This window comes from Serinus canaria, chromosome 1 (genome assembly GCF_022539315.1).
Source record: "Serinus canaria isolate serCan28SL12 chromosome 1, serCan2020, whole genome shotgun sequence".
NCBI lineage: Eukaryota > Metazoa > Chordata > Aves > Passeriformes > Fringillidae > Serinus > Serinus canaria.
In genome coordinates this window covers 89,625,577-89,650,560 of record NC_066313.1, presented here as the reverse complement: position 1 = coordinate 89,650,560, position 24,984 = coordinate 89,625,577, and positions in this window count along the sequence as shown.

Below are 24,984 nucleotides of genomic sequence, written 5' to 3'. Positions count from 1 at the left end.
CTGTCATATTCATTCTTGCCTACAGAAGAAAACTAATTCTTTTAGAGCATTCAAAATCTAAATAGAGATGACAGATATTGGAAAAACAAAATCAAGACGAAACAGTGGGCATCTACCTCTTCGTGACCCACTTGTGAACTTTATTTTGTACCTTGCTTAACAAAGACATCTTGCACTTTTTCACTGCCAAGCCAAAACTGTTACTGAGATTAAAACAGGGATAGCTCTCATACGAACTTGCTTACTTTAGTGTCTCTCCCACTGTTCAGAGTATCTTCCTTGAGTCTCCTAAATTGCTTCCCCACTTAGTAGGATCTTTTGGACTTTCAGCGGTTGCTCAATGTCCTGACGCTTTTTCCCACCAAAAAATTTCTGACTTTTCTTCTGCAGTTTTGTTCTCTGTGTCTGAACTGATGTTTGGCCCTACTGTCTTACATAACTGACTTCAGGGCTTGCGTGATTCATTTCAATCTATTTGGAATGAAACAGAACACCTTGAAAAGAATTTAAACCAATCGAGGAACTGCCCGCTTGACAACAAAAGTGAATTGTGAACACATCTTAGGGTTCAGTTTTCACCCAGCTGAGTTCTGACCCATGGTTTAAGGTCCCTCTCTGATTTTTACAGTTCTCCATGAGATTGATCCCACCTCTTTCAGCATTTGTTCTCTTCTCTGTCTCATGACATGGCAACTGTTGTGACAGACTTGATCCATTAGAATCAAAAGGGAAAGTAACAAAAATGAGAGCTTGAATAAAAAGTCATAGGCTTGAACATCTGGAGAATAAAATACAAAACTCCAAATTTTCTGGCTGGCTTTCATTCACTTTGCCATAAATACATATAGTCAATGTCTTTTGGTTTTTCCTTTCCTTTTCCCTTCTTTATATACTTTATCTTTTGTGTGTGAGTTCATCATATCCCAGGATGTGACTAGGGGAGCTTCAAACAGCAAACTGAGAAGACTAGTACATGTTCTAGCTTTAGAAGAAGTATAGGTTAGATGTGAGTAAATACTCCAATCTATGCTTGTACACTGTCTCTCTATACCTCGTAATTACCTAGACAAGCCATCATTTCTCTGCAGATCTCACGCAGGTGAGGCAGCCTTGAAGTATCTTTGCTTGATTTGATTATGAAGCCAAACAGGAACAGGATCTTACAATACAGCCATTTAAATGTTTGGGCTACATAAGATTAGATTTAAAGCCCCACGTGCTTCAAAAATTCAAATGTTAAAGGCAAGTTGTCACATCTTCCAGTGTCCCTGGTTTCCTAAAGCCCTAAACACATATAAATGTGTAATCCTGTCTGGTAAACATGACATTTGCCACCCAAAATCCCTTCAGCAATGGTGTGTAGTGATTCTGCCACTTCATTCCAGATCTATTTTTCATTGTAAAGAGCACAACATTTTTTATTAGGATGCAATCTTGCATCTAAAGAGACAATCATAAGTTAAAGCAAGCAAAACACACATATGGACTAACCATATGGATGACAATACCAATTAGTAGAGATTTTGTGGGTTTTTTTTTATATTTTGAGCACAGGGTGAGACCTGCCTTTTTCCAGCAAGTGGCAAATTTGAATGTGAAATGTCATTAGTGCTGTTTTTCACTAATACAATTTCTTTTCTGAATAACAAAAAACACATCAGTGTTATTTTTAATAAAAAATCCACCCTTTAATTTACATACATTTAGGGTGAAGTAAATGAAAATGCATTATGTTACCACTGTGCTATTGAATAATGAGCCTATAGGGTTCTAAATGGGAAGGAAAGTTGTTTTTCAAGCCCTGTACCCACTGTTCTCTTGACAAAGGCGCCTTTGTGACCAGGATACATGAACTGGGTTTCTAACAGTAAAGATCCACCTTCTGGCTGAGAGACTGGGAAATAAAGCACCCCAGTAAGCCACCACTTCAGCAGGAGGAGCTGAACTAACGAAGGAAGGACAGGTGGAACTGGTCCCTTGGCCTTTCAGTGACATTTACAGCCTCTCTGCAAGGACATGCTCTTTTCTTTCTGTTTCTATTTTCTCCAGTTAATCAGGTGACTTGAAAAGAAGCTAGATAAGGGTATTGTTTGCACTGACAACATCCTGATGATACTGTCAGAGGAGATCACAGGAAAATGTTCCCTTTTTGAACCAATAGAGTCATTAGGGAGAGTACTCATCACTTGAGTGCATCTAGGTTAATTACCATGGAAAATCTGGAACTGGCAGCTATAATTTTTCTGAAGAAAGTACTGCTATTTTTACTCCTGGTGCTACAGAATGTCTCTTAAAGTACCTCGTAGGACCCCATTTTACAGTTCAATGGTAAAATAATTTTAGAAATGTAGCTTTCTGGCTGAAATTAGTGGGACACTATCCATGGAAATTTAAGGAAAGTGCAAACTGCGAGTTATGTGCTATATGAATGAAATTCAACTCCATTTGCCAGGACTTATTACTCTTCTTCCCATAAATGAGCAAGCATATTTCTCTATTGCAGTGTCACTTTGGAAAAGAGAAAAGTGTCAGGTTGAGATGAATGACTTATCGCAGCACAGATGTAGCAAACTGTCACATGCCTGATTCTGTTTGCTATGGTACATTATGGCACAGATTAGCCAAAAACCCTGCAGCATGAGACAAACACAGAATGCTGCTTTTGGATCCACATCAAAGCACATGCAGTGGATGCCTTTTTAGGAAAACAGAGACATGGTGTAGTTTTAACCCACCCAGTATTCAATGAATGCTTACAAACCCTAGCAGTGTTCGTGATGTTTAAAAAGCCTCAAACAATAAAAGGAAGTCGTTTGAGGGTGCTGAATACTTATTCAACTAATAATTCTTAGAGTATTTATACTGAGCTGCCTGTTCTCTAAGGATCAGAATACTGAGTGCTTTTTTCAGCCTGATTTTTTCTTTTCAAAAATTATTTGTGTTTGGCTGTCTCTGATACAAAAGGCATATAACTTGTCTGTCATGTCTAACAGGTTATCAAGCCAGAGAAGACACAGGAACTTGGAAAGTTGCTTGCATTCAGTAGCATAAACAAGACCCAAAACAAAACTTGTCCTCGTGGGTTGAATCAGTGGACAGTTAAATGGGTCATGTAATGAATCTCATGTACTGTTCTCCCCTTCCAGTTTACCTTTTTGCCTTGGTAAAATTATGAGAATATCCACTGTAAGATATTCTTGAGAACTGTTTTGATTCTGTGATAGCTACTTGGGAATTAAGTAGCGGATTTTCTGCTTGATGTTAGTTGTTTTCTATAAAAGGTGAATTATTTGGATGCACTGTCTTCTGTAAGCATCTACCACGTATAAACTATGAATGCTTTGACCCATTCCACTTAAATCTGACTGAGGAAATGAAGTTTTCAGCAGATGAAATTCTGTCACGTTTCTCGAAAATGACAGCCACAGTAAGGAAATATGTGCCAGTTAAAACATATTATTAGGCTTCATTGAGTCCCCCTTGGCCAGAAGAAATTGAGCCATAGTTTTGCAAACACTCCCCGGTCACAAACCAGCTTATTTATTTATAAATAAATATAAAATTTTGGTTTAGACCTATTTCTAAATCCATGAGAGAATGAAGTGACAATAACTGTTTCAATGGGGAAAAAATATTTCTGGTTTCCAAAGCAAACATTTTAGTAATTGCCCCTCATTTATTTGTATTTTCTAATTTGCTTTACATACTACAGGGAATCCTGCAATTACCCATAGAATGTACTGTCTGTACCTTCCTGATTGAACTGCCACCTCCCCTACACTTTGTTAGAGCTGCCATTCACTGCAGCTCTGATTCAGACTCGAGGGAATAGCCTTGACACAATGCACTGAAGGCAATATTTGCAGAGAAAAGGGATAATCGCTGAACAGCAGCCTATCTCCACGTTTCCATGTCCCATGACCTCTTTTCTCTCTAGCCTTGGCATGAGAACTTAGTATAACTCCCTAGGACTCTGCTGTCCCCTTTGATGATCTCTTACCCTCAGGCACAGTTTGGAAGTACTTCTGACAGGTTAATATGTTTCACATGAAGCGAAGAGTGAAATAACAAAGTCTGTTTCTCCTAAGGTTTCAGAGAAAGATAGTGTGAAGTCTTTATCTGCTAATATTGGCATCGTCACCTCTAACTGCACACATACCCAGTAAAACAAACTTAAAAATTAAACTCAGTATGTCTTTTTTTTCCTTTTTCTCTCCATTCAGGATTATTATTCATTCTTAATGACATTACTTTTCCCTCAGGCTCTGTTCAGTTTTCGAAAATCTCATTTTCACATAATTTTAGGAAAAATATTTAATAGAAGCCTACTCTTAGATTCAATTATCCTTAAAAAAAAACCAGTTTCCTTTGTGGTGTCCAGCTGCAGGATCTTTCTTCGATTAGATGCCACTATGTAAGAAAAGTTGTCAAAGCAACTGATGAAAACCTAAATTGCATAAAATACTGGTGACAGTGTACCAAAGTCACAACTCGACATTTACAATCTGGGGTTTTTAGCATTATGCTAATAGGACTGTGTTTTATTCATGCAGTACTATAGATTTCCATGATGCTTTGTAAAGAAAATATCTAAGTTACTGTTTGTTAGTGCATTTTTCTGCATCAGGTACAGTACAGCACTGCACAAAAGGATTTTGTGTGAGAAGGGAAACGCTTTAACAGGGGAAAATAATCTAAACCTTCAAATTCTTACCTAAAACCTGCTATTTTCCTGTAGCAAGTTGAAAATGTCTGCAATGCAGCTTAGTTACATCTCAGTCTAATGAATTTGCTTTGTGTTATCCTATTTCAGGAGGAACGATTTCATGTTTCAGCCGCTGCACTACCTTTACCCTTAAAGGGAATAGTGAATGACCAGAAGGGTGTGTTTACTTTTGTGTAGTCCTCACTACAGAATTCCCAGTCTTGGGAAACTTTACATCTGCCTTCATCTGGTTACCAAAGATTGTTTGCAAGCATCACTACAGCCACTTTTGTTTGACATGTAGCTTTCAGAAAATGTCAGCTGGTGGTATTGACTACAGCTCTGGTATGGCAAGGATGCAGTAAAATTGAAGGTTCATGAAGGTGTTACATTTATATCATAATTACTTACCTCAGCTGAACATGTTGCGTGTGTCAGCTCTTTGCTGGAGCTGTGCTTGTGGCAGTAAATGTGTACACTAGAGATGTGTCCCTTCCCTTAGGTCAAGACTGTATCTACGTGAAAGAACCATGTGAGTGTAAACTTTGCAGGATGCTGCTTACTGTGCATTGTTCATGCTGTGCAGCTGCCTATTCAAATCTTACCTACTTTGGCTTTGTACACTTTGTCAAAAGATAAAAAAAAGGCAAGTCTAGTAAATAGGATTTGCTGGGACATCAGTCAGTGTATGAGACAAGCTTAGGGGAGAGGGAGAAGGGAAACATTATTATTGTCTTGCTTTTTTCCTTAAAAGAGAGAGTTCAAAAGAGGCAGTATAGAAAAAAAAAAAAAGAAGCAAACTAAAACTAGCCAAAAACAAACCCCGTAAATTTTCTGGCTAAACCTCAGAAATGCACAGTAGAAATCCTTCTGAATGCTGCAGCTGGGCTTCTTGGACAGGCAGTGCAACTCCCACGATGCACAGCAGCCTCATCAGGCAGGGGCTCACTGTCATGCCCCTCGGGAAGCCCCTGGCCACAGGGCTTCAGGACCAGCTCCTGGGACCAGCCTGCAGGACAGGTGCACCTTGCATGCCATAACTTCCAGAAAGCATCTCACAGGTGTATTTTATTGTCAAGTACAGTAAAATTATGTTATTTAAATGTGAATTAAAAGGTGAATATCAATGCATTGTGGGTGTCTTCATGTGGATCTTTAGACAAACTGAGCTCAAGTTAAATGCACATTTTTATGAAAAATTTACATTGGAAAAAAGATGGTCACATTTAAAAGTTTGACTGGCCAACACTGCATTCCTTTTACTTCCAAATTCACCTCTGCCAAATACAAGCATGTTTGCCAATGCAATATTTTTTCCTGTGTACTCCTCAGCCTGCCAGAAATTAGCATTGCAAAGAGAGGTGAGACAGGTCAAAAAGCTTATAATATCTAGCACCATAAAGTCTATAGGTAATTTTTTTTAAACTTCTAAGAGCTTTCATGTGATTGCTGTACACAATGAAATTTGTTTATTTTACTGACCTTTAGGTATTTCAGTAAAAGTAGCAATTTAATTTCCTTGTCATTCAGCACAGATCTCTCATTTTCATAATTCTTCGAATAATGGAAGTAATTAAAGCATTTTAATTTTTGAATTACTTCTTATGAACTTCTAGGTCCTTTTTGAGGAAGTGAAAAATGAAACAAATTTGAAGCAATCTATCCCCTACTGCACACCCTTCCAGTTACATTAACATGACAATGGTTACACAACAACATGATTCTGGACATCATCAAAATCTTCTGAGAATGATAAAATAAATCTCTGATACAATCTCAACTACTTACTCACTTTGAATTTATTTATTTATTTACAGTATTATGAGAAGCTAACAAGAAAATCTTGTAAATGTATAGCGAAGTCTATGTATGCATTTTGATTTAAGATAATTTTATAATGAAGTCTCTTCGTGGCCTTTCTGGGTTTTGGCCCATGAAAACCAGGCCCTACAATACTCCCTTGAATACTGATTTTCAACTGGAATTACTGGAAGTTTTCACCACTGAAGCCCAGTCAGAACCCTTGTAATTGTATAACTGAAAGAGGCATTCGTGTCCTACATACCAGCAGGTTACCTAGGAGAGATGGTAGCAAAACAATAATTATATGTATCAGTTACAGAGTTATGTTATTGAGAATCATTGGTAGAAACAGTATATAGAGGATATTCTTAGCTATTCTTTCACTTCAGTAGCACATTTAAAGCGCTGGCAGAAATCTGTATTTCCCTCTTCTCTATCCCCTGTCAACTTCCACCAAAGTATTTTTGATTAGTACTGTTCTAATTCAGTGTATCTGGCCAATGCTATTTTTATGTCTTCCTAAGTGACTATTGACATTTTCTGTTTCATATTATAGGAGACTATTTTACTTATAAATTTCTTCAAAAATTTATAGTATAGTAGCTTGAATTTTTACATAATTTAATGTTAATTAGATAATTAACATTTTCATTCTATCCTGAAAGTATGGACACTTCAAAGCAAAGGTAGCACTTATTATGCCTGCTTCATTGCTTAATTGTGTTGAAAAGTAGGAATTCACTTTATCAAAGGCTAATTTACTAAAGTTCATCTTCGGGGCACTTCAGTTAAAACCTTTTCCCACAGAAAGATATGAGAGGACTGTTCTCTTCCTAAAGTATTGTCAGAAATACATCACCACCAGTACTGCTGACTGGAGGCAATTCCCTTTGACTTCTACTGAGGTTGGCACTATGTTGTCTCTCATGCCCAAGTTGTCAGCAATTATTGCATAATTTATTCTTGAATTGCTCAAGAGACCTTGAAATTGTGAAGTTCTCAGAAACAGCAAGGTGAACTAGTGTAGTAGAGTTTATCTTCCTAGAACCTGTTCAACAGGTGGAGCTGTATGCTGCAAAATAGAGTTCAGAAATGAAATCCTTATAATGAAACATTTGTTGAATCATTTTCAGAGTTATGGAGAATAATATACCAGTATCAAACACACATTCCTTCAAGTTACAGGAAGAATATTTCTGCAGTGGCTCCAGATTCGGTATAAAGAAAAATATATCTCAAAAAGGCATGTTTTGCTTTTCAGTGTATTTGTCAATGGCCAGAAGTCCAGTAAGATTTGCTCCACTCTTCCTCAGAAACTTAAGATGTAATAAATGAAGCTGGGAGACCTTGGGTGTCACACAGCTGATGCTCAGCATTGTACTACTGGTAAATCATAAAGCTACATCAAATATTTATTAATCAGCACTCCTTATGACATTTATCTTGCTATTAGTGAAAGCAGCTTGAGTGACAGAAAATTCAGTCTAATGTCTAAAGACAGTCTAATGAAAGAGAGGAAATGCTACAGAATGTATTAAAAAGGATCCTTCTTTCTCTGTCTCTTTCCTTTATTGCCAGTTCTGACCAGTGCCCCTTTGAATGATAAGAGCAAGATCTCTGTTCATCTGCAGGTGCCAACTGTCCTTTCATCCTCCCTAGAAAAAAAGTGCTATTTTCCTGAATGTTCTGGTTCTATTAGAACACACTGAAATACAGCTGTGGGAAACGAGTGAGCTGTATTTATAGTCCTCATTTATTCATATCTACTCTTACTGGTACATCAGAAGGTGTTGGATTTGCTCATGTCAGAGGACAGAGTATGATCTAGTGCCATCCTCAGTTTCCACCTCACTTTTACAGAGGTGTTTTTCAGCAGCAGGAGATACCAAAGACCTACTGTAACACATAAATGTATAAATAAGTGATGAATGTATCTAGGAAGGAAAAAAAGAGTTATTTATCACCTGTTCCTTAACAGTTTTGTACCAGTACAGTGTACAGTGTCATACTACACCTGCTTACAAAAATCAAGCAGTAAAATGGTGGCTACTCGAAGAGTCTTTTATTTACAACCAGAATAATTTTTTTTGTCATGAATTAGTTGCCACTGTTCAACCTTTTAGCAATTTTTCTTCACTTCATTAGTATTTTTTCCCCTTCCCTTATTGCAGACTATGCCAGATTTTCTTCCTTTCCTCAGGATACTTGTGCCAGGTTTCTTGGAAATATATCCTACCCAGCGTGACAAAGGTGCAGAAGCATGTCTTATCATTTAATACTCTTAATTAGCTACCTTTGTTAGGTTAGGTACTTCAGAATTGTATTAGTTGATGCCTAAACTGCAAAGCTTTATTCATGCTGTGCAAGGTATTTCAAAGAGGGCCAGTGCTCCTCTTTTCCCTATAATTTTGGATTTCTAGACTTACACAGTTTGGGGGGTTTTCTGTCACTTCTGGTAATTTATCTTATAATACCAAGCTATATTACCGGTGTAAGACCTGTGTAAGCACACAGAAACCAAAATTCCAGTTGCAAATCCCCTAAGGCTCAGGTAGGCAGGGATAATGACCAGGTAGCTGGATGGAGTGCTGCAGCTGAGTAACAAGAGTTCTTGTGTGCATGAAGGTGGTTTCTTGTGCACAAGAGAGGAACAGGTTCCAGATGTTTCCACTGAGCTTGCTAGGAAGAATATTGCTGTGGGATGCATTAACCTCTACAACTGACCATCAAGTAGGACCAAAACACCCATCCCTGTTCAACAGACCATTTCAATGTTTTAATATAGGGCCTCATGAAATATTATATGAGTAGGTGTGAAGAGGAAGGAGAGAGAGAAGCAGAAGATATGGCATAAACCAAAAGTGAGAAAGAAAATCAAGGCATTGGCCAGATGGACCAAGAGAAATATTGAGTCAAATCTGTTTTGGTCTGGGAAATCATCATAGTGGCACTGAGTCTGGGAGAAGGAGAGCCATCTGTCTTCAACAACCCCACAGCTCCTGACTTCTGGAGAGCAGATTTAGATCTGTCCGTGTGACAGGTAAAATATTGCATCCAAGAAATGCTCAACTCAGTGTTACACAATTTCTGAAACTGTTCAAATAAGTAGTTGCCCTCGTCTCCCATGTAAGGGCAGTTCATGGGGGGTTTGCCCAGCATCAGACAGGAGTAACTGTGTTGTTCAGGAGTGAAAGGAGCCATTCCTCTGGTTCCCAGATATCTTCCAATCCAGTTGTGACATCTGCTAATGTGATTTCTCATGATGAATATGTGTTTAACTAGTTAACATAGGGTAAACTAGCTGTATGACTAGCAAGTCACACAGCTTCAGTAGATACTGAAGATGGGTTCACTTTCTGGCTTCAAATAAAATAATTAGCTTCCAGGATATTATTTTAAGTTAATGAAATTACTAAGGGCATTTAGTTAAAAGATTTATCTCAACAGTAGAGAAACAGTAATATTTCTTTCATGTCTTTTTTTCTTTGTCAGGTTTTTGCATGATTTTTCCTTCAAAACAAAAACACCTAGAGGTTTTTTTCTTTTGACCAGCAATTTCATACAGTTCCCTGGAACAAAGTTGTAGAATTTACTCAGCTGATTTTTTTTACTCATTTTTTCTGGGTAATTTATTAGTAAATTAGATTTGCTGTCATAATGTCTGATCTTTGCTTTCTATGATTCCAAGTTCTTTGAAATAAAATGATCACCCTAAAGAAGTTTCAAAAATTGTGATAAAATTATAGGCTGGTTCACACAAACTGAGTGTATGGGTTAGTCTTGATTTTTAAAAAGGTAATTTTTAATGAGCTTCACTTGGCATCTCTTAGTATAAACAGAAAAAGTCCACTGACCTGTGTGTTTTGAGATTGCAAATCAAAAATATACTGGCATAAAAATTAACTAATACCAACTTTTGCAGGACTGGCAGTAATATGAGTATAACTATAAAAACTTGTGACTCTGAACTGAAAAAGTAAATGTTTCAGACATGCCGTAGCAAATAATTTTGACTTTTCAGTTTTTTTTTTTTTTTTGTGGATGAAATTGTTAATTGAATGCAAGTTGCCAGTATACTTGACTTGTCGGAAACTCTTTTACATTGTTAGTTTTTGGTCAATAAAGTGATTTGTTGCTTTAAAAATTGCTAAACAAACCTTTTCCATTTCCCTTTTTAAGAATGTCATAAGTATTCCTTTGAAATTAGTTAAAATCTGTACAAGAACTTGGATTTTCATGTAAAGGGTTGGACTGAGAATGAAATAAAATCTAAATGAAAGATGATGCATTTTTTTTAATTATTATTGAATCATCAGTCTATTTTTTCCAGAATTAAGAACTTTGCTTATTACTAGATTCTATTGCAGACAGTCATCACTTACACTGATAGGGTTTTTTAATTATCATTTCAGAGTGAAATGAGCATTCATTATAGTACAAAATAGGAGAAAAAAATCACTAAGCAACATCATCATCTTTTTTTAACTGATTAGCTTAAAAGATACACCCCTCACAATAACAAAAAGTAGCATGGAGAACAGTTTGAGTTCAGTTGAGTTCAAACACATATGGTATTAATCTCAGGTAATGAGCTTTGCTTCAGTTGGCAGGAGAAACTGCACTAAATAGATGCTAAGCTACAATGGGCTTCCTAAAAAATCATGGCACTTGACTTTAATTTGTCCTCTGCATCAGTTTCTTATATTTAAGAACTCTTATTATTAGGTCTTCTTGCTGTGCTCCCCTCGGTTCCATGCTACTAATTGGTTGTGAGTGAGTCTGGTGTTCTCTAATACGTCTTCCTATGCTGCCACTAAGTCTGCTGGAATTGCCACCACCCACTGTCCTCCCAGTGCTGCAACAACTGCATTTATTACACCATATAATAACTCTTTTGTAGTATTTTCCAGTAATCTCTCCTGAACCAAAAGGTATTCTTGATAAGATTTTGGCATTAGTATTCACATTACATGGTTGATATTTTCTATGCTAAAATTAAAATCAGCTAAGCATTTTTTTTTACCTCTGTGTTTATCAGGTTTGAATTTCATTAATGCTAGAATATGAGGCTTTTTTTGCTGCATTCACTGATGTTCATTTATGTGGACATGAGTATTCTGCATGCATCTAGGGACATCCCTGTATGTGTGTATTGAATAGAATCTTCTTGTAGGCAATAAATAGATCTTTAAATATGTATTGGTGTGGCCAGATGCAGAGAGATATATGGTCACCTGACTGTTCTGCAAGCTGGGCATGTTCCCAGAGGGGTTTATCAGCCTGGGCATGGAGCCGTGCTCGCACAGCTATACAAGTCATGGGCCAGAGCGTGTTCACATGCAGCCAGCTGAGAGCAAGAACAAGACAAGGCAAATTTGTGCATCCAGATGTACCCCAAAATCTTCTCAAAAGCATTTTTTGTGCATTCCTTCATTTTCTTCTGATTGTATCAGATACCAGACTGACAGAATTTCCTGCTTTTGTAACTGAATTGTGAGATTTGACACTTGACACAAAGTGGCGGGGGGGAGGGTGGTAAAAAAGTAAATTTTAGATCTGAAGGCAAGATGAATTTCATCCTGCATCTTTAACTCAAGCCTGTTTTCTTTGCTGATAAATACTGGGGAGAATCAGTGTTGTCTGCTCTGAGCTGTTGAGTCCTGGTGCTGCTTCCTCCTTCAGCTATTGCCTATAGGACCCATTCTTTCAGATAATGCAAAAGATGAAATTAATGCACTGTGGAGCTGAGGCTCCCAGCTAACCCTCAGTTTGTTTCAGCCATTTTGGGGAGCAGCTGTGATCAAAGCTACAAGCCTTGTAAGACAGTGACCATTGCCATCACCACAAAAATCAGGAAGGGATGCCCTGTGCAATCCCGCATGTGCCACAGAACATTAGAATCCATCAGAATCACAGAATTCTGAGTTGGAAGGGACCCACAAAGATCATCAAGTCCTACTTTTAAGTGAATGGCCTGTCCAGGGGTGGAACCAGCCAACCTAGGCTTTATCAATTCTTATCCACCATCAATCAATTTGGATGATGGAGCTTTTATTAAGAATTGGGAAAGTGCCATTCTAAAATTGCTTGCTTTCTGAGAAGATGAGGAAGAAAGGAGTCACTCTGGGCAGTTTGAAAATATTCTGATTTACCATCTGAGGAGATGATACTTAGAACTTAAATTGCAGTATTGATTTGCATGCAGTGTTGTTCTGTGTCACTTTCAAATAATTTTTAGAACTGGCCAGAATTTCTCTCTGGGTTTTCATGGAGAATGTTTACCCTTATTAAGATTTCCTGTTAGCATAGATTAGAAAAATGCCAAAGCTTCCTTCTGCAAATGTTTTTGAGATATGCATTTATTGAAATATTTTCTTGGGTAAGAATGAAACCTTGAGTCCTTAATAAAATGAAAAATTTTGATGAACTTCTATTAAGGGATAGGATTAAAGAGTATCTTCCCAAAAAACACTTCTGTGCTTTCTGATATATTTCTAGCAATTTTGACCAGTTATAGTAATTGATGAAAAGATAATTTTACTGTAATCACTTGTGGTTCCTCTGGGCTTACACATATGCCCTGCCCACCACACAGAATTAAATTAGGTACCTCCTGCTGTCTCTTGAAATCTGTTGTTCCACTAGATCTAGTGACCTGAAAAAAAAAATATCTAAGAGGCATCAATGGGTGTTTAAATAACATAAAGGATATGTTCTACATCTATCCATAAAACATGTTCTTTAACAATATGACTTCTTTGTCAACATATAAGCTTCTTCACAGCTTTCTAATAGATTTTTTTTTCATCAATTAACACAAATAGTCTACCATAGCAGAGAACATGCAAAGTAGGGCACCAAGAACAGGTAAGGCATTTTTAGTTTCTTGTTTTAGTTCTCTTTTAGTTCTTCGTCTTCTTCTTCTTCTTCTCTTCTTCTTATTCTTCGTCGTTCTTCTTCCTTCTTCTGTCTTCTTCTTCTTCTCTTCTTCTTCGTCTTCTTCTTCTTCTTCTGTCTTCTTCTTCTTCGTCGCTCTTCTTCTTCTTCGTCTTCTTCTTCTTCTTCTCTCTTCTTCCTCCTCCATTTCTGCTGTGGAACACATTCCTGAATATCCCTAATTTTCAAATTCAGTTTATTTTTTACAGCTTGCTGTACAGAAGATTGTAGGAATGACTCTTAGCACCTTACAGGACACTAATACAAACATGTGCTTTGCATTAATTCTACAGGTGGTCTGAAAGTTGGTGGGACTGTTCATGTATAAACCCTTCCTTTCCAATGGGTCACTTACAATTCCTTGCAATACAATCTTTAAACCTTTTATTTCTATAGGTGAAGTTTGGTACCTTTATTCAAAATTGAGGAGATTGTTTGTTTTTTTTTTCATTTACCCTCTTAGGAATGAAAGAGACAGGAACAAAAGGCCTTTTTTCTGTTCTGAACCATGTCTGTCACTATGTTTTGAACTACTGTGGCATATATATGTGATAAATTGCATAAATTAGCAGTGTTGTCCCTTAGTGGCTACCTCATTTTGTAACTGTCTGTGACCAACCTCTGACCATGGAATGGATGTTAAGAACCCAGAGCTCTAATCATCCGTGCCAGCCCTGTTTCTCATCTACATCAACAACACGTTTCCCTCTGTCTTATTCCTGCAGCTGATTGCCAAGAGTATTTCCTTCTTCTAGCAAAGGAAGTGGTAGAGGACTTTCCAAAACAGTCTGAATCACCAGTATTCAAGGTACTAATTCATGCACTGAGGAGTTGACTGCCTCCAAAGTTCAGCTCCTTCCACTTTTAGACCTTCTGTATTACATATGCTGTGAGGGCACTAGAGAGCAGGGACTGACAATAAAGTTGTTCAGGCCACTCATGGTTATGGACTGAATTTGCAAAGCCAGGTTAACAGCCTCACCATCCTGGTGGCATTATGCAGAAGCTGCAGAAGGACTGAGTCTGACCCATGTCAGCCGGTCATCATCAGCTATCAGCTCTGCAGAGGCACCCTAAGGAAACCTGCCAGCTATCTTATCTCTTTAAAGCTCTGCAAATTTACCAAATTACTCTGTGAATATTTTTGTGATGCTTCTGTCTCCCAGACTGCTTCAACTAGTACTGGTTACACACAGGTTGTATTTTTTAAATTACTTTGCAAGCAGGATGGCTATACATTTTTCTTTTGCTGTGGAAATTTGAATTCTGAGATGTTGTGAAAATTTAAATTTGCAAGGATGAATTCAACTACCCACTATGGACCTCTAATGTTATGTAATTCAGGTGCCTGAATACGAGATTCTTGCAGTAGGATGTCAGATGTAACTTGGCTCCTGTAGGTGATGTCTGCCACTTTAGGATGGCATTTTACAGGCTAAGGTGGATCTCAAAGGAGAGCCATGTTTGTCAGCCACATCTTCTCTCTAGTACTTCCAAGAGGAGAGGCTCTGGTTGTAATTCCATGCTGAAATATGCCCATGGCAGTGCTGATTGCTCTAGGACTAGACGTGTTCAAGCCTGCATATTATTGTGCTTTGACTCTCCTCCACATCCATTTTGGAGCTAGAAAATACCAAGTTTATCCTGATGCTTCATGATGGTGCAGGGATACTGTGAAGGCTGCTGCATTTGTACCTTAGTGTGTGGGGGATGTTCAGTGTGAATTGATGTGAATAAACATCGCTAAAAATAAAAAAGCCAATATACCAGCAGTCACATGAATATTGCTAGTCTGCTTGTGAATGCTAAAAAAGTTGTTTTAGAACAGTCAGCAGTAGGAACAGTTTGAAGGGAGCATCACTGCTTTGCATGGAATCTGAATAGTCATTAAATGAGACCATGAGTAAAAAATTTTGAAAGGATTCACATGTACACTTATCTGTTAAAATAAAAGTTAGGACATCAGGGTTTTTTCTGTATCTACTTGAAAATATTAAAAATCTTTCATCTTGGAGGGTCTTGGATTTTAAGTTAGATAAGCATCTTTATATTGCCTCCCCATCATGCTCAAAATGTACCTTTTAAAAGTACAAGGTATCATGAAAAGCAGTCAGACTGTTTTGGTTTTTTTTCAGTGAGTGGAACAATCTTTTACACCTGAAGTTTATTTGTGATCTCATGCCTATGAATTAGCATGCAAAGCCACAAAAACCTTGTAGAGACAGTGGAGGAAGCCAGCTTTAGGAAAGAGCAGCAGCCAGAGAAGGAGAGAGCTGGCTGCAGGAGGAGGGGAACACAAAAAAAGAATAGAAAGCAGCTTCCAAAAGGGAGGGAAATGGGAAATAGGAGGACAGCAGCGACAGTGTGGAAGGGTGAAGGTGAAGAGGGAAGAACAGCTGCTTTTCCCTCTTGCATCCTGACTGAGTTTTTCTCTGAAATACCCATTTTTTGAGCATATTGATTCTGTGACCCTCTTTAGCTGTTTGAACTCTCTATTGGAAAGAATCAAATTCAATCCAAGTCTGTTTCTGGGATCTGTATTATTTTGCATTCCCATGAGGCCTGAAGGAAACGGTAAAGACAAATGGTGTGATAATCACAGACCACACAAGAAATAAAACCAAATAGGGGTGAAACAGCCTGGGAGAGGGGTCTGATTTTCAGGAACTGACAATGTGATGGTCAAATTTCTTCACATGTAATTTAATATGTCCTTCTGAGCTCTGCAGTGGTGGTGATAAAAATGCATTTCTTTGGGATATGGAATTGATTGATTTGTTTCAGTTATTGTTTTCAGCACACCTTTCATAACACCAAAAATATTTTTCATTCTATAAAACCCCAAACAAAACAACAACAGCAAACCAAAATACACAAATGTAGAATCTAAAATTGAAAGACAAGGTCAGGGTCAATAATTTAATAAAACCCTGCAAACATATACAATAACATTAACAAATCTTAGCTCTATAACTTTTCCCATACATTTTGTAGAAAGTTTGTCTTGGCATTTTCAGGTGACTGCTCCTGAAGATTTGTGAAGTTGAAGACTTTTGTCCACCTGAATTCTGAGACCTCGGATCCCACAGCTGTATATTGGTATCAGTCTGTGCTAAACAACTACTTGGGAATGGCACCTAGGGTTGGATACCTCAGTACAGCTGTGAATTGTAACTGATCCAGAGAGGAGGAGTGAACTCCTATGGAACTAAAATACATTAGCACAGCAGAGCCATTTAAATGTGAGAGCAGTGTAAATAACAAAATGTTTCTTGGAGAGGACACTCAAAAGAAACTAGACTAACTTGTAAAGGGAAATGAATGTTGATTTAATTGGCTATTTAACGATTATCTGTTTTCTTCTTTTTCTTTTTCTTCTTTTTCCCTTTTTTTAATCCAAACAGAAAGGTTAATCTAACTATACATTTAAGGCTTTTAAAGGCTCCATTACAAGACTTATTATGCTAAAAGAAACATACCTGGCATGCTGCGGTTTTCTAAATGTATCAGTGATGCATGTAATGATTCACTTAAACCATCATGGTCAGAATTCTTTTACATTATTTCTATGTAAATTGGATGCTTCATGATTACTATAATATGTGTGAAATTCCACTTATTATTTCTTTTAACATGAAAACTTTTATCACTTAACTTCAACTCACTGGACAGAATATTTGAACCATTTGCAGTCATTAGAGCATTTTTGTTTGGTCAAAACCCTTGTGGGATTATACTTCGGAAAAATAGCATGAATTACATTCAATGCAGCTGAATGGCAATTTTAAATATATAAGGGGCATCAGGAGTGCTCATCATTATACTTAGAATTCAACATTGTATTTTATCTGTTGTGGACTTGTTTTTACATTTTCTTCTTTTATCTTCAAGAGACTTACTTCAGCCTGTAGCACTTAAAAAAAAAAAAAAACATAATCCATATAGAAAAGGCTCTCTGATGATATACACCTACCTTTTCATGCTCTGGAGGACGAATTTAAAATAAAGGCTTGGGTCAGAAGGTTTTTATTTTCACCTTAGTACTCAGAAGATATTTTCCCATATCCTAGGAAACACTGGGTGAACTGGTGCAGCAGGAGGTCTCTTGCAAAACTGATGACTATGTTCTTCTCTACTAGCCTTGAGATTTGGCACTGGATGTCTCAAAACTTTCTGAAGTTCCCAGAATTCCAAACCACATCAAGATGAAGAAGGCAGAAGAGAAAAGAAGGCTTTCAGAGCAGCCAATATCCTCAAATCTAGGCTATTAGGAATTGCAGGAAACTCTGTTTTGAACATCTGCTTTGCTATTCTCCAAAATACAATCTAGCATACTCTGTTGGCTTTTCTGGATGGATCTCCCTGGCAACAGCTGTTCATTGCAATAGGGACTTGAAGCTCAGATGTCTTAAGGTTGTTCCAACAATGTCCCTCAGGGAATATTATTTATTAACTTTAAATAGGCCCCAAGAGTTTTAGCACTAGAAAGAGGCAGAAATCTAGAATAGCCAAAAGACTTTGCAGGAGGTGGTACAGGTGCATGTCTTCCATGGTCTAGAGCAGTAGGACATTTGCCCATTCTGGGGACCTGTCCTTAATGTTTTCTTCCATTGCCTTCCAAACTGAGTTCATTGAGCAGTCATTTTAAATGAACTAGCATCTTCTATCTCTGGTTCTTCTGGCTTTAAGCCTTCTCAATCTGTTTCTGTTTTAACCACACTTGGTAACATTTTCCCAGAAAAGAGTTAACTGAAATTAGTAGATTTTAATAAGACACTGGGGTTTGGTTTTTGTTTGTTTACCATGTGAAGATGCCACTTTTGAGATAAAATAATGAAACATGATCTCAATGTTTTAGCTTTTATTTCAGTAAACTCTGCTTCTCATCTCTCAGTGAAGCTCATTGGTTTTAATTGGGGTGAAAATGCCTCCACTTAAAAATATCCATCCTGACTTGAAGGATAAGTGCTCCAAGCCTGCCACCACAAATCTTACGCCATTAATTTCCAGAAATTACATTACTTGATGCCACATAGTTCTGTGGCTTGAATTTCAGCATCAAAACACAGAAGACACTTTAGAAACACTTATTTTACAGAAAATTTGAAGAATCATATCCTGGGCCATGACATGAGATGCTGGTCTGCTGAGTCATATTTGATGTTTGAATTTCTGTGGCTTTAAACAAAAAAAAGTTGCCTCAGTTTCTGTTAAAGGAAAGGTATCATACAAGGTGATAAAGGCTCTCTTTTTTTTGCTATGACAGGTATCTGGCAATAATTTTCATTCAATTATTTACACAATTCTTTCCTCCACAACAACACAGATACAGACAGTGAAAAATAAGTTTAGCATAATCAACATAGGTTTTTTTTTTTTTTAAATAAAAGCATTATTTTTTTATTTTCATTTTTGTTTGCAATACAGTTTTTGGTCAATTTTATAAGTTGTTTGAAGGATATTTATTGAATTTTATAGGCTTTTTTAATGTTTTGTATATTTCAATTTAACTTATGTAAGTAATTGTAATATGTAAACAAATATCTTCAGATTCATATGTTGTGCATACTGCAATTTTTAAAATATGTATTTGAACTTTATGTTGCTGGCATAATTTAGGACAGATAAGTAAAATGATTTTTAAGACTGTTTCCTCTATGTCTACACCTTAGCTTCTCTAAATGTCTATGGCATTGTTTTAGATGTGTGCACATGGACTTTAAAATGAGCTATTCCTCTAAATATTTGCTTCCTCTATTCATTATGTTTGTAACTCTCCCGTTAAAATGCTTACTTTAGATTATTCTTTTGAAACAAAGCAATCTGGGAAATATATTGTAATATATCTCTCCCCAGTGCAACCACAAGCTATTTAAACAGATATAGCTAAAAACAGTTAAGACTTAAGGTTTTATCATAAGTCATATTAGAATTAATGACTCTGCTCACTGACATTGGTTTGGAAGACAGAGACTGAACAGTGCCATTACAGAGAATAAGCCACTGGCAAGTCAAGCAATTCACTGAGGACAGAATGATTAGCCACAAGGAGCACTTACAATGTGCTCTGGTAATTTAGGTAATTGTATTGCAGGGTTTGTAGACCCATGAATTACAGAGATCTTTTAAAAAATATATATTGTGCAATTTGAACAGACCCTGAAACAGACACCAAGAAGAAACAGTTATCAAGTCATTCTGATAAGATAAACCATCACTGATGTATAGTATTTTAGTATTTGGGAAAACATATAGAAGTCAGCATACAGTAAAACGGTAGCATATGTATTTATCATAACAACTTCTTTGCTAGAATTCTAGGTATTTAAAAACCACAAAACCCACCAATTTCCTGCAGAAAATTAAAATCAAACAGAAAAGACGGGGGGGGACATTTAGAAGGAGGTGATTTCACTGGAAATACAATGTTAAGTTGATTTCTATACCATTTCTAAATGTATGATATAGTTATACCTAATCTAGCATAAAAATCCTTATATTTACTCCCTTTTTTTTTTTTTTTTTTTGCACTGTATATTTTCAAAGACCTCCTATAGTTAACATTATAATATAGTTAGTTGCTACAAATAATCTGCACTGATTATAGGAAAACTGTCAGTGTCTGTTCAAGGTCTGAAAAGGCTGCAGCAAATAGCTTTTCTCTTTGCCATGGAGACTGGGGTCTGTTTTTACGGTTACTCTGGTAACCAAAGCCTTTCTGGTGCTAGTCCTTTTCAGTTACCTTAGCTATTAAACCCTCTGGTTGAGACAAAAGGAAGGCAGTATGCAGATACTTCCCCATAAAGCAAATCTCAGGGTTAAAATTGAGCAAAACCTGTAATAAAAGAAATAAAAGCAGCTTCTAATCAGCTGGTTACATAGTAGCTGTGAGGTGTTTGTGTGCTTGCCTACATGTGGGAAGCTACGGCTTGGTGTGTTTGAATATTAATCTGATTACTAAAGGACGAGAAAACGGATTAGACATCTTCAGTGCTGTTTCGAGGAACAGTCTCTCAAACCTGTGACCCTCATAGTGCAAAAGGCATCAGTTTTTCAAAGTTATCATCTGGGGAGAGTTTCTTTTTTTTAAGATGAGGGTTTTGACATTGCTTGGAGCGATATATATTAAGATAATTGTAAGTAGGGATTACAGAATGCTGCCCCAAAGTCATGGGTTTGTTGCGTGGTATTAATGACCCTTCACAGTGTCTGGAATCCTTTGGCAAACAAAGCCAAAATATGGATTCTACCTGAAAGCTTATTAACATCACAATAATAAAATACCCAATTCAGTGATCTATGTAATGAAGGTGACCACAGAAGACTGGCAACAGAGAACATCATAAAGATAGAAGGCTGAGTAGTAAAATATTTAACTGCTAAGATGGTAGTGAGTGTCACTTTTGCTTGGAATCAGTAAGTGTAGGCAGAGTCCCAAATTATCTTGTTTTCAAAACAGTAATGTTTTCACATTAGGTAAGGGCTTATTATGGCAAGCTTTTACCGTCCCTACACATTTTGGTTTGAGCATTCTACTCCAAATGAAGAGGATTTTTCTCTGGAAGAAATAGCCAACTAAATAGGCAACAAATAATGTGCTTCACAACTGAACAATCCATTCTTGCTTTAACATGGTCAAACTGAGTAACTCTAAACACTGCAATACCCATGGTGATAAACCACTTTTGAGCTGCAAAGTATTCAATTATTCTTCATTTGAACTATTAAATATGTCACACAGAAATTCCCCATTGCTGTTTTCACCCACATAGTTTACCGTGTTTAAAATAAAGAAGAACTTTGTCCTATCAGAAGACAGTTCAAAATAAAACACCATGATATAGCAACTAAATTAAGAGGGATTGGTATTTGTTAACAGCGAGGAAAACACCTGCAGTATTAAAAAAGCTAAAGTATCTGTTCACCCATAAATTAAGTGCAGCATCAAAATACTGGACTGATCTCAGCTGAATCAGATTTGCGCATTTCAATAGAGAATGCTCATTTAAATGAGCCACTGTCTGATGTCAGCATCTCTACTCAAAAGGGCAGTACCAATCCCTGATACCAGGTGTGTAACTAATATCCAGGTGTTCCCACACTAAGAAATAAAATATATTAAATACCCTCTTTGTTCCAATTCCTGGAGAAGACAGGTGTTATAAGGAGAAGGGGAGAAACATATGTCTGTGGAATGGCTGGAATCAGAAGAAAGTTGACTCTGGATTCACTGTAGTGAAAAAAGAATTTATGTACTATTTTACTAAAAATGGCTCCTGCCTTTTAACCTGGTTTTTAATGCGGTTTCCAGAATTAGTGGGTTCAACATAAAGCTTTAGGCCAAGTCTGTCCCCAGCCTTTCCACCATGTTAGATACATTTCTGGTTTTGAAGAAGTGGAGATTATTCATTATAAAATATTGATCTTGCATAGTCATATGTGTGAAAACATATATACACATTTGGTAAAAGGAAGATGGAGGGTTTGTGATAGTCATATGCAATCCCTAAGCTAAACACAGCAAGCTCTTGACACAAGAAGTATTTGTCATCATATTTGTCTCAAGCCTCTTTTACTAATTCCTCATGTTGATATTTTATTTCCCAGGAAATCCTCTAACTGCAAATGGCATCACTGGGGTGTATGGAATATAACTATCAAGTCACCCATAGCAGAATCATCCAGAAAATCTGGCTTCTTTTTACCTAGCAGATAAAATGCAGGTCAAGCTCTGACCTGTTAGCATTAGTTTCCCATTCCTACTCCCAGGAATTTTATCCCTATAACTCTCCTGGTATCCCTGTAGTTCCCTTTCAAATCAATTACCTGATGCTAATGCTGCAGGCAGACACATTTTTGTGGTAATTCTGTCTGGCTGAATAGTTGAGGATTTCCTTGCAAAGCACTGCATGAAGTGCATCTGCCAGGTGTCTCATACTCCTGCTTTGCAGGGCCAGGCACAGAGACCTGCAACTATTGCTTTTGCCCTTTCTGTAAAAGGGGACAGAGATCCTCACTGCAGGCTGTTCAGCCTGGAGAAGAGAAGGCTGTCTGGAGACCTCATGGCAGCCTATCTAAAGGGGGCCTACAAGGAAGCCAGAGATTGACTCCTTGTCAGGAACTGTAGTGATAAATTCAATTCTTGTAGAACAAGAAGTAATGGATGCAAACTGATAGAGGGCAGGTGTTGAGTGGAAATTATTTGCTCTGAGGGTGGTGAGACACTGGAACCAGTTGTCCAGAGAAGCCCTAGAAGTTGTCCAGATGCCCTATCACTGGAAGTGTTCAAGGCCAGGTTGGATGGGGCACTGAGCAACCTGGTCTCATGAGAGGTGTCCCTGCCCATGGCAGGGTGGTTGGAGCTAGACCTTTAAGATGCCTTCCAACACAAACTGTTCTATGATTCTGCATATGATGATAAGCAATCTTCAGTCCTTCATGGCATTTTGCCTGCAGGGAAAAAAAGTCATTATTCCCATTTGACAGCTGAGGAAGCTGAGATTGAGGCTGAATGACAGCTACAACTAGAATTTAAACATGAGCTCTGGGATCCTAAACCTGGTGTTGAACTGAAAACTTCATAGCAAACAGCTTAGATAAAAGTCCTCAGCTATGCTTGAGACACATTCATCTGAGGGAAAAGCATTTCTGAACTGGAGAAGAACAGTTCAGACTGAACTGAAAGCTCATGTGTGTGTCCTAGTTTGGACAGCACATATCTCAGATGGTGTGCCGAGACAGAAACCACAAGATATAATCATCTACGCAAGGGTAAAAGATACACAGGAAAATGAGGAGGATTTCATTGATTTTATACAGATGTACTGACACAGAGAATGTTTGGAGCGGCACATTTATCTGTAGGGGATGAGCAAAAGCCTCAAAAACCTGTGTGTTAGTGCATACCTGGAATGCTCAGCCCAGGATAAGATGCTTCATCTTACTGATTTTATGTCTTTGAAATTTACTTTTGTCAAGCAAAAACAAAGGTCTTTGTTTCCCAGACCTTTCACATTAGCTCAGGACTGTGCACAAGTGTCCTCAAGGATGATCTGTGGCAAAACTTCTAAGAACCTTCTAGCCCTGCTACTCTTTTGTAGGATTAAAAGACAAGGGGCATTGGTACTTGACCTGTGACTTCTGGGAGTGCATGGATTTGTGGGAAGAGATTCAGAGGAAGCTTTTGGCTGTAGGTTTACAGAGAGGATATCTTCTAAAATGAATGTGTGATGTCTGAGAGGGCAGAGATAAACACAGGAAAAAAAGAAAACTATTACTTGTGAAAAAGGATATTAACAATGACTCCGTACAGTGACAAGCTGCTGCATGCATTCTGTTTCATGTGTCTCCCACAACCAAGTAGGTACCCTGTCCTCATACAGTTGCACAGGATGTTTGGGGAAGGTCCACACTTTTCAGATCATTTCTTGGCTGCAGCAAAGTTCTTTTTTGTTACATAATGATCAACTATGCAAATACAGTTCCAATTTCAAGGAAGACCTGTTGATGCAAAATAATGTTTCATCATGAGCTATGTTTAAGTGCGGACAACTTTTATAAAACATCTTGCAGCAGTCCCAGAAATGAAGCATTCTGAAGTACAATTTAACTATTATCAAATCAGAGCCTTGAAGATATTTTCCTGAAAAGTCTGGTATTAGTTTGAAAGTCATGAAACATAACTCCGGAACCTGCTGTTATGTGGATCTGGACAAGTCATTTGGCTTCTGCAATCTATAGCTACCTCCTCTGCAGAAAGACTAATTAGGACCTAGTTGTGCTAAATCAATTACATAGAACAAGCCAAACGTGGAATTTTAGCAGTTACAGATTTTGTAGTGAGTTTATTCAAGTGAGCAGGAGCCTTACACATATAGGTAGTGCTCAGAGCCATTAGCAAACAACACTCAGCAGCAAAGATTGGATCAGAAGATACATTGCTATGGTTGGCAATCTTGTGACCTTGCTTCAGTTGCTTAAGCCTAGACAGCTACAACCATTTGTGAAAATCCATTTTGTCTGGCACATCCTTATGATGCTGCCAGGTACAATTGTAGGACATAGGGAACACCAGCACTGCTCTGGACTGATGCCTCGATACCCATACCTATCTCAGAGTAGTTGCTTGTTTAGGCAAGTAAGGCAACTAAGTTTGCCTGTTTAGGCAATTAAATCACACATGCAAGTGGTCAGCAAGAATAATCCCTGAGGCTTTCGTAGACATGTGATCTCATGTAGCACACAGCTTTTTTTTTTCTGCAGGAGCTGACCATAATAGAGTCCAAAGACCATCCTTGAACACACCTTGAAAATATTCCTCCAGACAAAAAAATAGCTTATTTTTGGAATTAAATGCATAAAGTTGTTCTAGTTCAAAGGATACTGTACAAATAAGCATCCTTCTCTCTGTCAAAACCAGAATAAATCAAAGCAACCTCCAACCAATTTTCTTTTATACATTTAATGCCACCCTTGTAGTAGATTTCATGAAGCCCTATTGAGGAGCTAGACAGTTAATAAGTATGTTACTGGTGAAAATT